We start from the raw sequence: 18,746 nt of genomic DNA on the forward strand, positions 1-18,746 counted from the left end.
TTACAGAGGGTTTCAGTCAGAACAGAGATACAGAGGGTTTCAGTCAGAACAGAGTTACAGAGGGTTTCAGTCAGAACAGAGATACAGAGGGTTTCAGCCAGAACAGAGTTACAGAGGGTTTCAGTCAGAACAGTTACAGAGGGTTTCAGTCAGAACAGAGTTACAGAGGGTTTCAGTCAGAACAGAGGTACAGAGGGTTTCAGTCAGAACAGCGGTACAGAGGGTTTCAGTCAGAACAGTTACAGAGGGTTTCAGTCAGAACAGAGTTACAGAGGGTTTCAGTCAGAACAGAGTTACAGAGGGTTTTAGTCAGAACAGAGGTACAGAGGGTTTCAGTACAGAGGGTGAAGCTCTGATGATTCATGACGGCTACTCCATCGCAGGTTAACATCTGTTTTCACCTGGGTCCATCACAGGTTAACATCTGTTTTCACCTGGGTCCATCACGGGTTAACATCTGTTTTCACCTGGGTCCATCACGGGTTAACATCTGTTTTCACCTGGGTCCATCACGGGTTAACATCTGTTTTCACCTGGGTCCATCACGGGTTAACATCTGTTTTCACCTGGGTCCATCACAGGTTAACATCTGTTTTCACCTGGGTCCATCACGGGTTAACATCTGTTTTCACCTGGGCCCATCACGGGTTAACACCTGTTTTCACCTGGGTCCATCACAGGTTAACATCTGTTTTCCCCTGGGCCCATCACGGGTTAACATCTGTTTTCCCCTGGGTCCATCACAGGTTAACATCTGTTTTCCCCTGGGTCCATCACGGGTTAACATCTGTTTTCCCCTGGGTCCATCACAGGTTAACATCTGTTTTCCCCTGGGCCCATCACGGGTTAACACCTGTTTTCACCTGGGTCCATCACGGGTTAACATCTGTTTTCCCCTGGGTCCATCACGGGTTAACATCTGTTTTCCCCTGGGTCCATCACGGGTTAACATCTGTTTTCCCCTGGGTCAGATACTGTTGTTTATTTATGGGATGGCTGCCTCCCAGATGACACCCTATTATCTATATAGAGCCCTGGACTCTGGTCAAAAGTAGTGCTCTAAATAGGGATTTGGGTGCCATTTGGGACAAAGCCATTCTGTTTATTAACGCTCATCGTTAGTCCATTCAGTAGATGTGTTGGACTGATGTCAGAGAACGACTACAGTGCCTTGCAAAAGTATTCATCCCCCCTTGGCGTTTTTTCCTATTTTGTTGCATTACAACCTGTAATTTAAATGGATTTGTATTATTTGGATTTCATGTAATGGACATACACGAAATAGTCCAAATTGGTGAAGTGAAATGCAAAAAATAACTTGTTTAAAAAAATTATACAAAATAAATAACGGAAAAGTGGTGTGTGCATATGTATTCACCCCCTTTGCTTTGAAGCCCCTAAAAAAGATATGGTGCAACCAATTACCTTCAGAAGTCACATAATTAGTTAAATAAAGTCCACCTGTGTGCAATCTAAGTGTCACATGACCTCAGTATATATACACCTGTTCTGAAAGGCCCCAGAGTCTGCAACACCACTAAGCAAGGGGCACCACCAAGCAAGTGGCACCATGAAGACCAAGGAGCTCTCCAAACTGGTCAGGGACAAAGTTGTGGAGAAGTACAGATCAGGGTTGGGTTATAAAAAAATATCTGAAACTTTGAACATCCCACGGACCACCATTAAATCCATTATTAAAAAATGGAAAGAATATGGCACCACAACAAACCTGCCAAGAGAGGGCCACCCATAAAAACGAATGGACCAGGCAAGGAGGGCATTAATCAGAGAGGCAACAAAGAGACCAAAGATAACCCTGAAGGAGCTGCAAAGCTCCACAGCGGAGATTGGAGTATCTGTCCATAGGACCACTTTAAGCTGTACACTCCACAGAGCTGGGCTTTACGGAAGAGTGGCCAGAAAAAAGCCATTGCTTAAAGAAAAAAATAAGCAAACACGTTTGGTGTTCGCCAAAAGGCATGTGGGAAACTCCCCAAACATATGGAAGAAGGTACTCTGGTCAGATGAGACTAAAATTGAGCTTTTTGGCCATCAAGGAAAACGCTATGTCTGTCGCAAACCCAACACCTCTCATTACCCCGAGAACACCATCCCCACAGTGAAGCATGGTGGTGGCAGCATCATGCTGTGGGGATGTTTTTCATCTGCAGGGACTGGGAAACAGGTCAGAATTCAAGAAATGATGGATGGTGCTAAGTACAGGGACATTTTTGAGGGAAACCTGTTTCAGTCTTCCAGAGATTTGAGACTGGGACGGAGGTTCACCTTCCAGCAGGACAATGACCCTAAGCATACTGCTAGAGCAACACTTGAGTGGTTTAAGGGGAAACATTTAAATGTCTTGGAATGGCCTAGTCAAAGCCCAGACCTCAATCCAATTAAGAATCTGTGGTATGACTTAAAGATTGCTGTACACCAGCGGAACCCATCCAACTTGAAGGAGCTGGAGCAGTTTTGCCTTGAAGAATGGGCAAAAATCCCAGTAGCTAGATGTGCCAAGCTTATAGAGACATACCCCAAGAGACTTGCAGCTGTAATTGCTGCAAAAGGTGGCTCTACAAAGTATTGACTTTGGGGGTGAATAGTTATGCACGCTCAAGTTTTCAGTTTTTTTGTCATATTTCTTGTTTGTTTCACAATAAAAAATATTTTGCATCTTCAAAGTGGTAGGCATGTTGTGTAAATCAAATGATACAAACCCCCCCAAAAAATCTATTCTAATTCCAGGTTGTAAGGCAACAAAATAGGAAAAATGCCAAGGGGGGTGAATACTTTCGCAAGCCACTGTACATGCAATTTGTTAAGATAAATTCTGAATCCGAAATAACTTTACTCATGTTTGTCTGTCAAACACTTGTCTTTGGCAGTAGTCAAACAATGCTTCATATAAAGTGGAACCATAGCCTCCTACAGTGAATGAGAGTGCACTTAAAAAACAAGCTCGAAGAGTAAAAATGTGCCTGTCCAGCACTTCAGCAATGTGAGAAGAGAGAGAGAGAGCACGTAAAAAACAATGGACAGGTGTGAAAGGTAAATATGGGTGTGATCAAACTAGAGAGCTATACAAACATTGTCCCTGTATGTTGGGAATCACTAGACTCCTGGTCATACTCAGTATCAAACAACATAACAGGGTCATTTGAGTAGAAAACACTTTATTTAGTCATCAGTCAAGATTTAGGAGGGTCGAGGATTAGAATTTATATAGCAAAACCTTTGACGATAGCTTTACGTAAACTAATATTGTGTCGTATGAACGTCATAATGTGCTTTAGTTGATCCACACAATATTGGATTTGTTTTTTTTAGGCCAAACGAATCGAAAATGCTTGTATAACAAATGAAAAACATAATACTGATTTATTTTCACTTCTCAGCGTTTCTCCTCATTTGGCAGATGTTCTTATCCAATGCATTCATCTAGATGACTTATGTCTATATTTCAGTACGAAACAAATGCATTTTTGCAGTTTTCAGTTGGTTGAATCCCCTATTCAATATGTACCTGTACCTGTAATGATCTTGGCTAGTGGAACACTGAATAAGATCGATACAATAACCAGCCTGCGTAGCCTCCAGCCTACAACAGAATGACAAGGCCAGATCTGAATTGACTTACTGCGCCGTAAGACTTGTCCTAACTCTGGGTCCACAGATTTATGCAGACGTTTCTCATTCATGCTCGTGGCTGTCATTCACAGAAATAACATTATGAGAGAAAATGACTGATTCTTTCACTAAATACTTTAATCAATCTGGAAGAAAGTAGCTGTGAACGGGCCAGCTATTGGAGCTTTTGAAATGTTAACTATTTAAAACGCTCTAGTGTCTGAGAGCAGATCCACAGTTAGACTACAAAGTACTGCATTAACAGTTCTGCTGAGGGTCTGTTATTGCATGCACTTTCCCCAAGAGGAGACAGCGCTGCATACAACAACAACATCCCTGAGTCTCGCATTAACTTCCTAGTAGCCTCCCGAGTGGCGCAGTTGTCCAAGGCACTGCATCGCAGTGCTAGCTGTGCCACTAGAGATCCTGGTTCGAATCCCATTGGGGGGCGGCGCACAATTGGCCCAGCGTCGTCCAGGGTAGGGGAGGGAATGGCCTGGTTCCAGATCTGTCGGTGCTGTCTTGTCAATGCCTACATGGGTCACGTGACAACAGCACGCAAACAGATCCGAGAACAGGCTAACATACAGTGTCGGAACCCTCTTGGAACTATTCAGAAGTGGTCCAGTCCAGCTTTGAAATGTTAGCGGTGTCACGCGGTGTCAGTGTAACGCGGTGGGTCGAAGTCAGGCGCAGGACACAGAACTCAATGAAAACGTTCTTTACTGAATAAGTAAAAGACACCAATGCAAAATACCTCCAGACAGGGGAGGAACAAACCCGCTCACCAAACGACTCACCAAACGACTCACCAAACGACTCACCAAACGACACACCAAACGACTCACCAAACGACACACGAAACGACACACCAAACGACTCACCAAACGACTCACCAAACGACTCACCAAACGAAATAACAAACGCGCACAAAACACAACGGGAGCCACCGGGTTAAATAGGGAACAGGTGTGACCTACATCTAGAATAGGATGAAACCCTGCCATGCACACACACACACACACACACTCACACTCAGACTCTCACTCAGACTCTCTCACACACACACGGAATACAGAATACAGGTGAATGCAGAATGACCCTGGCTGCCTCTAGGTTCAGCCTAGTTAAGAGGTCTAAGTCTTAACTAGTTTGAGTCCATGTTGTAGACAGAGACGTAGAAGGCATTCTATTTCTATGGTTGTATGCCATTTACAATCAGCATGATTATTACATAATAGTTGGAGTCGGATTCACAAACCCCTATGCTAAGGAAATATTAGACGTCCATAGTGTAGAATACAACAACACAACACTAAAAAACAGCTATGCAGTACCAGTGGCGGCTCCTGAAAAAATTCTCAGGAGGGGCAATTTTTCTGATGATTTAGGTGACCTACACACGTGCACGAGTCCGTGCACGCGATTCCAGATATCTTTACCTCTGAATAAACTGCCTTTATTATACCATATCCACCCTGTCCAAAGTCTCTACTTGGTCTCAGTTCTCCAGTAAACTTGTGATTATCAACAGTACACAACGGTAACAAACAATTGGGGGAACTCACGGGGCAGATAGTAACCACTTAAAAGGAAGCGATTCCCAAACCTTCCATAACAAAGCCATCACCTACAGAGAGATGAACTTGGAGAAGAGTCCCCTAAGTAAGCTTGTCCTGGGCCTCTGTTCACAAACACAAACAGACCCCACACAGCCCCAGGACAACAACAACAACAACAACAACAACACAATTAGACCCAACCAAATCATGAGAAAACAAAAAGAGAATTACTTGACACATTGGAAAGAACAAACAAAAAACAGAGCAAACTAGAATGCTATTTGGCCCTAAACAGAGAGTACACAGTGGCAGAATACCTGACCACTGTGACTGACCCAAACTTAATGAAAGCTTTGACTATGTACAGACTCAGTGACCATAGCCTTGCTATTGAGAAAGGCCGCCGTAGGCAGACCTGGCTCTCAAGAGAAGACAGGCTATGTGCACACTGCCCACAAAATGAGGTGGAAACTGAGCTGCACTTCCTAACCTCCTGCCAAATGTATGACCATATTAGAGACACATATTTCCCTCAGATTACAGCGATCCACAAAGAATTCGAAAACAAACCCAATTTTGATAAACTCCCTTATCTACTGGGTGAAAAACCACAGTGTGCCATCACAGCTGCAAGATTTGTGACCTGTTGCCACAAGAAAAGGGCAACCAGTGAAGAACAAACACCATTGTAAATACAACCCATATTTATGTTTATTTATTTTCCCATTTGTACTTTAACTATTTGCACATTGTAACAACACTGTATATATACATAATATGACATTTGAAATGTCTTTATTCTTTTGAAACTTCTGAGTGTAATGTTTACTGTTAATATTTATTGTTTATTTCACTTTTGTTTACTATCTACTTCCCTTGCTTTGGCAATGTTAACACACGTTTCCCATGCCAATAAAGCCCTTAAATTGAATTGAATTGATAGTAAGGTCGCAATGACACAGAAAGCAGTTCAATGTCGGGGTACAGAGTCGCTCTCTTACCAGGATCGCGGTCCGCTCTGACCAGGGTGAAGGTGGCCGGCTCCACTTCTCTGTCCGGGACTCATCCAGCCAAGTCTCCCAGCTGTATTGGGATTCAGCTGCCAGCAGCGTTTTCATTATTTAGTCCGTTCAGTAGCGGGTATGTACACGATCAACAAGATCAGTCCAAAACCAACCACTGGAAATCCATGGTTGGCAGAATGTTTGTAAACTAAGTCTACAAATTAAAAACATAAAATAACGCCGCACTGCAGGTCGCAACAGAGACGCTTCTAGCCGCCATTGTCTTAGTTACGTTCAACGTTACGTCACGTATGACGAAAGCGCGTAAGTGCATGCCCACAGACACCCATAGAGAATGTATTGAAAGCTTTGAAATGTGAAAAAATAGATTTTACATGACAGGCTATGAGAGACTTCTGGGCGATTTTCAACTTGACTGAAATCGCCCCAAAAACGGGCGGGGCCATTTGAAGCACGACTTTAGCCTGATTTGACATTTAGTGGCTGGCAGATCAGACGTGAACACTGATAACTGCTGTTGCCGTGATATAATTGATTAGAAAAAAAATCCCTTCCTTTTCCCGTTTGGCAGTGCGTCGCCCATATCGCCCTATTGAACAAGCCGTCCCTGTGCAGTACCTGATCCAACCAGAATACACACTGTGGCTAGGTGTACATGATCACACAGACAGACAATGAGAGAGCCATTCTAACAGATTCAATGGGAAAAATATTAGTATGTAGATGATATCTCATCTATTATTATATCCAATAGACTGTCACGGAACAATGTGGCTAGCTAATCACTTCACAGAAAAGAAAATAATTGGACTGCAATTCCATAGCAGTGATCAAGCAACCACACGTCCAGGCAACGAAGGCCTTTACAAGTATGTGTTACTAATCATGATAGTAACATAAATGTAAATGTAATGATACGCTGAGCTATTTAAAAAGATGACTGAACTCAGACACACAACGACGTCCGACTATGAACGTGACATAGCCTACCTATCGTTTACTTAGGCCTATAAAAAACGGTCTAACGGTTTTATACAAATATATATATTTTTAAATATCCTATTGATGCTGGTCGTCGACAAAGAGGGCACAATCATGTTTTAAATCAACGCACGGGTTAAAAGGTAGGCCTATCTGTGCGTTTTGTGTCGTAGAAATAAAGAGAATCACATAAGGTTACGAATAATAAAACAAACAGGTATCGGGTATGTCTCATGCTATATCGGAGTGTGATTACACAACAGCAATATTGTGCTTTCTGGATGCATGGTTTTTACGCATGGTGTATTCCTATGCTCAACTGCATGTTACGTAGACTACCTTATTGTATGCGACTGCCTTTATACTAGGATACAGGAGGCTGCTCCGAAAACAATCATCACATTACCCAGTGCTTGTAGCCTCCGTTTGTGTAGCCTAGGCCCTAACATCATCATGAAATGATATGCTCTATTCCTTTCATGACAGAGAAACGATGGACCTATGATATATCACATTTGGTTCATCCTGACCCCCCAAAAAATCACACGGTGTTTACCTTTAAAGGCCACTGTTGAGATTGATATCTCTTTGCACCATTCTCCACATATCACTGCATTTACCAATCTCATCATAGGCTACGGTATACGCTATCTAGCCAGCATAATTCAAATGAATCAAAACTGTGCATAGGCTCGACAATCCAAATCTATAGGACCAAACAGGGTGCACCTGCTTCACGTCTGCAGTGATGGAAGAACAAAGATGTACAGCGTCAAATATTGACTATAGCCTGACTATTATTGCGTCAACATAGGCGTCAACTCACCGTGTATTTAGTCATTGTCTCCCGTCATTCCTTGTTTAATCCCCACGGGTCCCTGTCTCTGTATGTCCGTGTTTTATTTGTCCCTGTGTGATAAACATGCCCGCCAGACTGCCTGTCTGTCTGCGCTCCTCTCATCCTCCTCTGGTCATCTCTCACTCCGTCTCTGCCTGCTGCTGCACCACAAGCACCAAGTCACTCCCCCTCCTCCATTCCTCAGCATGACGTCAAGGATCAACAGCACCACCCCCCTCCTTTAACGCCATTGACGATTTCCCCTTGTCAGTGTCTGTCTGTCTGGCTACGGAATTCAGAACCCGCCGCCCGTTTTTGGCCCTTGTCCGGTGTAGGCTTTATGCCAACAAAACTTAGGAGACGGGTGTCTTCTTGAGTAGTGTGGTGGTTACATAAATGGCGCTGGTAGTAATACAATGTATCACTATGGTTCAGCTAGGCTTCATTATTACACGCTTGGGGCACACCAGTGGATGGCGCTTGTCGGTCCCCGGCTGGCTGAAAGACGGTGCCTTAGACAATGCCGTCATGTTTTCGAGTGGCTACATTGTTGCTCTGTACATCAGTGGCATTGTTCTGTATTTGAATGGCTGGTGATGTGCAGTGGCAGCGATAACCATGGGCTACTGTAGTCTCACATAAAATGAATTTTCTAGTCCTGTCTGTGTAGTCATGAGATCAATTATAAATTCGTTTGAATTATTAGCCCATATAATCGTAATTAAAAAACAGAAATAGGGCCCACACACACATACCTCAACATCATACCAGACAATCACAAGTTGATGTGTGTCAGATGTCTCATTGTGGACAGACAGGGCACATCCCTACAGACAACAGTCAATGCAATATTCATATGACTATAGACTATATATACAAAAGTATGTGGACACCCCTTCAAATTACTGGATTCGGCTATTTCAGCCACACCCCTTGCTGACAGGTGTATAAAATCAAGCACACAGCCATGCACTCTCCATAGACAAACATTGGCAGTAGAATGGCCTTACTGAAGAGCTCAGTGACTTTCAATGTGGCACCGTCATAGGATGCCACCTTTATAAAAAGTCAGTTCGTCCTATTTCTGCCCTGCTAGAGCTGCCCCCGGTCAAGTGGAAGTGCTGTTATTGTGAAGTGTAAACGTCTAGGAGCAACAACGGCTCAGCCGCGAAGTGGTAGGCCACACAAGCTCACAGAACGTGACCGGTGAGTGCTGAAGTGCGTAGCGCATAAAAATCGTCTGTTTCCGGAAGCAACGTCAGCACAAGAACTGTTCGTCGGGAGCTTCATGAAATAGGTTTTCATGGCCGAGCAGCCTCACACAAGCCTAAGATCAACATGTACAATGCCAAGCGTTGGCTGGAGTGGTGTAAAGCTCGCCGCTATTGGACTCTGGAGCAGTGGAATTGCGTTCTCTGGAATGATGAATCACGCTTCACCATCTGGCAGTCTGAAGGATGAATCTGGGTTTGGCAGACGCCAGGAGAACGCTACCTGCCCCAATGCATAGTGCCAACTGTAAAGTTTGGTGGAGGAGGAATAATGGTCTGGGGCTATTTTTCATGGTTCGGGCTAGGCCCCTTAGTTCCAGTGAAGGGAAATCTTAACGCTACAGCATACAATGACATTCTAGACGATTCTGTGCTTCCAACTTGAGGGAACAGTTTTGGGAAGGACCTTTCCTGTTTCAGCATGACAATGCCCCCGTGCACAAAGTGAGGTCCATACAGAAATGGTTTGTCGAGATCAGTGTGGAATAACTTGACTGGCCCGCACAGAACCCTGACCTCAACCCCATCGAACACCTTTGGGATGAATTGGAACGCTGACTGCGAGCCAGGCCTAATCGCCCAACATCAGTGCTCTACCTCACTAATGCTCTTGTGGCTGAATGGAAGCAAATCCCAGCAGCAATGTTCCAACATCTAGTGGAAAGCCTTCCCAGAAGAGTGGAGGCTGTTATAGCAGCAAAAGGGGAGGACCAACTTCATATTAATGCCCATGATTTTGGAAGGAGATGTTAAATGAGCAGGTGTGCACATACTTTTGGTCATGTAGTGTATAAATACTAAGTGTACAAAACATTAGGAACACCTGCCCTTTCCATGACAGACTGACCAGGTCGAATCCAGATGAAAGATATTATCCCTTATTGATGTCACCTGTTAAATCCACTTCAATCAGTGTAGATGAAGGGGAGGAGACAGGTTAAAGAAGGATTTTTAAGCCTTGAGACATGGATTGTGTACGTGTGCGATTCAGAGGGTGAATGAGCAAGATAAAAGTGCCTTTGAATGGGGTATGGTTTGAGTGTGTCAAGAACTGCAATGCTGCTGGGTTTTTGACGCTCAACAGTTTCCTGTGTGTATCAAGAATGGTCCACCACCCAAAGGACATCCATCCAACTTGACACAACTGTGGGAAGTATTGGAGTCAACATGTGTGGTCAACATGGGTGGTCCTCTGTAGCTCAATTGGTAGAGCATGGCGCTTGTAACGCCAGGGTAGTGGGTTCGATCCCTGGGACCACCCATACGTAAAAATGTATGCACACAAGACTGTAAGTCGCTTTGGATAAAAGCGTCTGCTAAATGGCTTATTATTATTATAACATGGGCCAGTATCCCTGTGGAACGCTTTCGACACCTTGTAGAGTCCACGCCCCGACAAATTGAGGCTGTTCTGAGGGCAAAAGGGGGTGCAACTCAATATTAGGAAGGTGTTCCTAATGTTTTGTGCACTCAGTGTATATAGCCTACAGTCAGGTCCAAAATTACTGGCACCCTTGATAATGATGAGCAAAAAAAGGCTGTATAAAATTTTACATGTACATTTTTTAGTCATTTAGCAGACGCTCTTATCCAGAGCGACTTACAGTTAGTGAGTGCATACATTTTTCATACTGGCCCCCCGTGGGAATCGAACCCACAACCCTGGCGTTGCAAGCGCCATGCTCTACCAACTGAGCTACAATATAAATGATACAAATACAGAGCTATATTGTATGCTCCAAAAATTGGGAAATTATATTATTTAATACTAATACAATTGCTCAGAGAAATAGATTTTGTTTAACAATACATGTTTTCTCTCAAGAAGGATAGAGGTCAAAATTATTTGGCACCCCTGTTTTCAATACCTCACCTCCGCGAGGATAACGGCACTGAGCCTTTTTCTATAATGTTTTATGAGATTGGAGAACACATTGGGAGTGATCTTAGACCATTCCTCCATATAGAATATTTTCCAGTTCCTTGATATCCTTCGTCTGCGCTCATGGACTGTCCTCTTCAAATGGGGTTCAAGTCCAGAGACTGAGATGGACATTACAAAATGTTGACTTAGTGCTCAATTTCTTTGATGTGCGCTTAGGGTTATTGTCTTGCTGGAAGATCCACTTGCTGGCAGAGGCATCCAGGTTTTTTGGGCTAAAAGGTCCTGGTACTTGGTAGAGTTCATGATGCCGTTGACCCTAACAAGGCCCCCAGTTCCAGTGGAAGCGAAAACAGCCCCATAACATCAAAGATCCACCACCATATTTTACAGTAGTTATTGGGGTTGTTTCCTGCTTTTATCGCATCCTTATTTCAACACCAACCCCACCACTGCTGTGCCTGGCCAAAGAGCTCTATTCTCATGTCATCTGACCATAACACCCGGTTCCAATTACATAATGTTAGACGACGTGAAAATAGCGCTCTTTGGCCATTCAATAATAATATTAATATAGTCGGTGCCCCCGCACATTGACTCTGCACCGGTACCCCCCTGTATATATAGCCTCCCTACTGTCACTTTATTTTACTTCTGCTCTTTTTTTCTCAACACTTTTTTTGTTGTTGTTTTATTCTTACTTTTTTTGTTTAAAATAAATGCACTGTTGGTTAAGGGCTGTAAGTAAGCATTTCACTGTAATGTCTGCACCTGTTGTATTCGGCGCATGTGACCAATAAAATTTGATTTGATTTGATTTGATTTGATTTATAGGCTACTAACTTGGCCATCTGAAAGTTCATATGAGCAGTCTGTTTTTGCTCCTACTCATTCAGTCAATCCTCCCTTCCTGTCATTTTATCAAATCAAATCACATTTTATTTGTCACATACACACGTGTTTAGCAGATGTTATTGCGGGTGTTGCGAAATGCTTGTGCTTCTAGCTCCGACAGTGCAGTAATATCTAACGATTAATATCTAACCATTTCACAACATGTACCCAAAACACACAAATCTAGTAAGGAATGGAATTTAAGAATATATACATATATGGACAAGCAATGACAGAGTGGCATGGACTAAGATACAGTAGAATATTATAGAATAGAATGCAGTATATACATATGAGATGAGTAGTGCAAGATATGTATACATTATTAAAGTGACTAGTGTTCCATTTCTTAAAGTGGCCAGTGATTTCAATAGGCAGCAGCAGCCTCTAATGTGCTAGTAATGGCTATATAACAGTCTGATGGCCTTGAGATAGAAGCTGTTTTTCATTCTCTCTGTCCCAGCTTTGATGCACCTGTACTGACCTCGCCTTCTGGGTGATAGCGGGGTGAACAGGCAGTGGCTCGGGTGGTTGATGTCCTTGATGATCTTTTTGGCCTTCCTGTGACACCGGGTGCTGTAGGTGTCTTGGAGGGCGGGTAGTATTCAGCATTCTAATGCCATGCACACACAAGACATAGACCCACAGTACATTGGAGTGGGAAACACTAATCTAAACGGACTCCTTACCAGTCTTCTCATCTGGGCAGTGTTCTTTCTCCAGATCTTTCTCTTCAGTTCTCTCCTTAGTGATTTGGGTCACAGCTGGTCTGCCAGAGGGAACGTGAGGTGGGGGTGGGGGGGTGGGGGGGGGGGAGAGAGAGAGTTGGTGCCTTGGCCTGGCTGAGTGGTGAGAGGAACAGACAATCTGAATTAATTTAAGGCAGAGCTCCTTCACTCCTTTGTCCCATAGCCCTGCTTGGCAGCTGGCCTGCAGGATGACCAGCCCCTAGTCCGGCCCCCTATACTGTATAGGAAGACATGGCAACGATGGAAGAACTGGCTACAGCATACAGTGGGGAAAAAAAGTATTTAGTCAGCCACCAATTGTGCAAGTTCTCCCACTTAAAAAGATGAGAGAGGCCTATAATTTTCATCATAGGTACACGTCAACTATGACAGACAAAATGAGATAAAAAAATCTAGAAAATCACATTGTAGGATTTTTAATGAATTTATTAGCAAATTATGGTGGAAAATAAGTATTTGGTCAATAACAAAAGTTTCTCAATACTTTGTTATATACCCTTTGTTGGCAATGACACAGGTCAAACGTTTTCTGTAAGTCTTCACAAGGTTTTCACACACTGTTGCTGGTATTTTGGCCCATTCCTCCATGCAGATCTCCTCTAGAGCAGTGATGTATTGGGGCTGTCGCTGGGCAACATGGACTTTCAACTCCCTCCAAAGATTTTCTATGGGGTTGAGATCTGGAGACTGGCTAGGCCACTCCAGGACCTTGAAATGCTTCTTACGAAGCCACTCCTTCGTTGCCCGGGCGGTGTGTTTGGGATCATTGTCATGCTGAAAGACCCAGCCACGTTTCATCTTCAATGCCCTTGCTGATGGAAGGAGGTTTTCACTCAAAATCTCACAATACATGGCCCCATTCATTCTTTCCTTTACACGGATCAGTCGTCCTGGTCCCTTTGCAGAAAAACAGCCCCAAAGCATGATGTTTCCACCCCCATGCTTCACAGTAGGTATGGTGTTCTTTGGATGCAACTCAGCATTCTTTGTCCTCCAAACACGACGAGTTGAGTTTTTACCAAAAAGTTCTATTTTGGTTTCATCTGACCATATGACATTCTCCCAATCCTCTTCTGGATCATCCAAATGCACTCTAGCAAACTTCAGACGGGCCTGGACATGTACTGGCTTAAGCAGGGGGACACGTCTGGCACTGCAGGATTTGAGTCCCTGGCGGCGTAGTGTGTTACTGATGGTAGGCTTTGTTACTTTGGTCCCAGCTCTCTGCAGGTCATTCACTAGGTCCCCCCGTGTGGTTCTGGGATTTTTGCTCACCGTTCTTGTGATCATTTTGACCCCACGGGGTGAGATCTTGCGTGGAGCCCCAGATCGAGGGAGATTATCAGCGGTCTTGTATGTCTTCCATTTCCTAATAATTGCTCCCACAGTTGATTTCTTCAAACCAAGCTGCTTACCTATTGCAGATTCAGTCTTCCCAGCCTGGTGCAGGTCTACAATTTTGTTTCTGGTGTCCTTTGACAGCTCTTTGGTCTTGGCCATAGTGGAGTTTGGAGTGTGACTGTTTGAGGTTGTGGACAGGTGTATTTTATACTGATAACAAGTTCAAACAGGTGCCATTAATACAGGTAACGAGTGGAGGACAGGGGAGCCTCTTAAAGAAGAAGTTACAGGTCTGTGAGAGCCAGAAATCTTGCTTGTTTGTAGGTGACCAAATACTTATTTTCCACCATAATTTGCAAATAAATTCATGAAAAATCCTACAATGTGATTTTCTGGATATTTTTTTCTCAATTTGTCTGTCATAGTTGACGTGTACCTATGATGAAAATTACAGGCCTCTCTCATCTTTCTAAGTGGGAGAACTTGCACAATTGGTGACTGACTAAATACTTTTTTTCCCCACTGTATATAGTATGGGACCAATCACCGCAGCAGCGTTGTGGTACCAATGCCTTTGTACAACCCATTGTACAGTGAGGGGAAAAAAGCATTTGATCCCCTGCTGATTTTGTATGTTTGCCCACTGACAAAGAAATGATCAGTCTATAATTTTAATGGAAGGTTTATGTGAACAGTGAGAGACAAAATACCAACAAATAAATCTAGAAAAAAAACGCATTTCAAAAATGTTATAAATTGATTTTCATTTTAATGAGGGAAATAAGTATTTGACCCCCTCTCAATCGGAAAGATTTCTGGCTCCCAGGTGTCTTTTATACAGGTAACGAGCTGAGATTAGGAGCACACTCTTAAAGGGAGTGCTCCTAAAATCCTGCAGCGCCCGCAAGGTCCCCCTGCTCAAGAAAGCACATATACAGTGAGGGAAAAAAGTCTTTGATCCCCTGCTGATTTTGTACGTTTGCCCACTGACAAAGACATGATCAGTCTATAATTTTAATGGAAGGTTTATTTGAACAGTGAGAGACAGAATCACAACAACAAAATCCAGAAAAACGCATGTCAAAAATGTTATGAATTGATTTGCATTTTAATGAGGGAAATAAGTATTTGACCCCTCTGCAGAACATGACACCCCATCCTTTTTACGCTGCTGCTACTCTGTTAATTATTTATGCATAGTCACTTTAACTCTACCCACATGTACATATTACCTCAACTACCTCAACTAGCCGGTGCCCCCGCACATTGACTCTGCACCGGTACCCCCCTGTATATATAGCCTCCCTACTGTCACTTTATTTTACTTCTGCTCTTTTTTCTCTCAACACTTTTTTTGTTGTTGTTTTATTTTAACTTTTTTTGTAAAAAATAAATGCACTGTTGGTTAAGGGCTGTAAGTAAGCATTTCACTGTAATGTCTGCACCTGTTGTATTCGGCGCATGTGACCAATAAAATTTGATTTGATTTGATTTGATTTGACTTAGTACTTGGTGGCAAAACCCTTGTTGGCAATCACAGAGGTCAGACGTTTCTTGTAGTTGGCCACCAGGTTTGCACACATCTCAGGAGGGATTTTGTTCCACTCCTCTTTGCAGATCTTCTCCAAGTCAATATACAGGCCGTCTGAAGTTTGCCAATGAACATCTGAATGATTCAGAGGAGAACTGGGTGAAAGTGTTGTGGTCAGATGAGACCAAAATCGAGCTCTTTGGCATCAACTCAACTCGCTGTGTTTGGAGGAGGAGGAATGCTGCCTATGACCCCAAGAACACCATCCCCACCGTCAAACATGGAGGTGGAAACATTATGCTTTGGGGGTGTTTTTCTGCTAAGGGGACAGGACAACTTCACCGCATCAAAGGGACGATGGACGGGGCCATGTCAAATCTTGGGTGAGAACCTCCTTCTCTCAGCCAGGGCATTGAAAATGGGTCGTGGATGGGTATTCCAGCATGCAATGACCCAAAACACACGGCCAAGGCAACAAAGGAGTGGCTCAAGAAGAAGCACATTAAGGTCCTGGAGTGGCCTAGTCAGTCTCCAGACCTTAATCCCATAGAAAATCTGTGGAGGGAGCTGAAGGTTCGAGTTGCCAAACGTCAGCCTCGAAACCTTAATGACGGAGAAGATCTGCAAAGAGGAGTGGAACAAAATCCCTCCTGAGATGTGTGCAAACCTGGTGGCCAACTACAAGAAACGTCTGACCTCTGTGATTGCCAACAAGGGTTTTGCCACCAAGTCATGTTTTGCAGAGGGGTCAAATACTTATTTCCCTCATTAAAATGCAAATCAATTTATAACATTTTTGACATGCGTTTTTCTGGATTATTTTGTTGTTATTCTGTCTCTCACTGTTCAAATAAACCTACCATTAAAATTATAGACTGATCATGTCTTTGTCAGTGGGCAATCGTACAAAATCAGCAGGGGATCAAATACTTTTTCCCCTCACTGTATATAACTGAACTAAATGACTATCGCCCTGTAGCGCATCTTTCATATGTATTCTAGTCAATGCCATCCTATTCAACTGTTGCTGTATATATACAGTGGGGAAAAAAAGTATTTAGTCAGCCACCAATTGTGCAAGTTCTCCCACTTAAAAAGATGAGAGAGGCCTGTCATTTTCATCATAGGTACACGTCAACTATGACAGACAAATTGAGAATTTTTTTTCCAGAAAATCACATTGTAGGATTTTTAATGAATTTATTTGCAAATTATGGTGGAAAATAAGTATTTGGTCACCTACAAACAAGCAAGATTTCTGGCTCTCACAGACCTGTAACTTCTTCTTTAAGAGGCTCCTCTGTCCTCCACTCGTTACCTGTATTAATGGCACCTGTTTGAACTTGTTATCAGTATACAAGACACCTGTCCACAACCTCAAACAGTCACACTCCAAACTCCACTATGGTCAAGACCAAAGAGCTGTCAAAGGACACCAGAAACAAAATTGTAGACCTGCACCAGGCTGGGAAGACTGAATCTGCAATAGGTAAGCAGCTTGGTTTGAAGAAATCAACTGTGGGAGCAATTATTAGGAAATGGAAGACATACAAGACCACTGATAATCTCCCTCGATCTGGGGCTCCAGGCAAGATCTCACCCGTGGGGTCAAAATGATCACAAGAACGGTGAGCAAAAATCCCAGAACCACACGGGGGGACCTAGTGAATGACCTGCAGAGAGCTGGGACCAAAGTAACAAAGCCTACCATCAGTAACACACTACTCCGCCAGGGACTCAAATCCTGCATTGCCAGACGTGTCCCCCTGCTTAAGCCAGTACATGTCCAGGCCCGTCTGAAGTTTGGGAGAATGTCATATGGTCAGATGAAACCAAAATAGAACTTTTTGGTAAAAACTCAACTCATCGTGTTTGGAGGACAAAGAATGCTGAGTTGCATCCAAAGAACACCATACCTACTGTGAAGCATGGGGGTGGAAACATCATGCTTTGGGGCTGTTTTTCTGCAAAGGGACCAGGACGACTGATCCGTGTAAAGGAAAGAATGAATGGGGCCATGTATCGTGAGATTTTGAGTGAAAACCTCCTTCCATCAGCAAGGGCATTGAAGACGAAACGTGGCTGGGTCTTTTAGCATGACAATGATCCCAAACACACCTCCCGGGCAACGAAGGAGTGGCTTCGTAAGAAGCATTTCAAGGTCCTGGAGTGGCCTAGCCAGTCTCCAGATCTCAACCCCAAAGAAAATCTTTGGAGGGAGTTGAAAGTCCGTGTTGCCCAGCGACAGCCCCAAAACATCACTGCTCTAGAGGAGATCTGCATGGAGGAATGGGCCAAAATACCAGCAACAGTGTGTGAAATCCTTGTGAAGACTTACAGAAAACATTTGACCTGTGTCATTGCCAACAAAGGGTATATAACAAAGTATTGAGAAACTTTTGTTATTGACCAAATACTTATTTTCCACCATAATTTGCAAATAAATTCATTAAAAATCCTACAATGTGATTTTCTGGAGAAAAAAAAATCTAATTTTGTCTGTCATAGTTGACATGTACCTATGATGAAAATTACAGGCCTCTCTCATCATTTTAAGTGGGAGAACTTGCACAATTGGTGGCTGACTAAATACTTTTTTTCCCCACTGTAAACTCAGCAAAAAAATGTATGTCCTCTCACTGTCAACTGCGTTTATTTTTCAGCAAACTTAACATGTGTAAATATTTGTATGAACATAACAAGATTCAACAACTGAGACACAAACTGAACAAGTTCCACAGACATGTGACTAACAGAAATTGAATAATGTGTCCCTGAACAAAGGTGGGGTCAAAGTCAAAAGTAACAGTCAGTATCTGGTGTGGCCACCAGCTGCATTAAGTACTGCAGTGCATCTCCTACTCATGGACCGCACCAGATTTGCCGGTTCTTGCTGTGAGATATTACCCCACTCTTCCACCAAGGCACCTGCAAGTTCCCTGACATTTCTGGGGGGAATAGCCCTAGCCCTCACCCTCCGATCCAACAGGTCCCAGACATGCTCAATGGGATTGAGATCCGGGCTCTTCGCTGGCCATGGCA

The 18,746-nt window shown here is 43.4% G+C and overlaps 1 protein-coding gene across 2 annotated transcripts in view; it reads right to left on the minus strand.

Moving 5' to 3' along the window:
* The window catches only part of otud7a (OTU deubiquitinase 7A), a 103,431-nt gene extending 95,152 nt beyond the window's left edge, over positions 1-8,279 (minus strand). For both annotated transcript variants that reach the window (XM_041859538.2, XM_045214362.1), the window contains exon 1: positions 8,025-8,279. The gene's annotated coding sequence lies outside the window, so the exon portion shown is untranslated. The remainder of the gene's footprint in view (positions 1-8,024) is intronic.
* Positions 8,280-18,746: the final 10,467 nt, after the last annotated feature.

Source organism: Coregonus clupeaformis, unplaced genomic scaffold (assembly GCF_020615455.1).
Source record: "Coregonus clupeaformis isolate EN_2021a unplaced genomic scaffold, ASM2061545v1 scaf0244, whole genome shotgun sequence".
Lineage (NCBI taxonomy): Eukaryota > Metazoa > Chordata > Actinopteri > Salmoniformes > Salmonidae > Coregonus > Coregonus clupeaformis.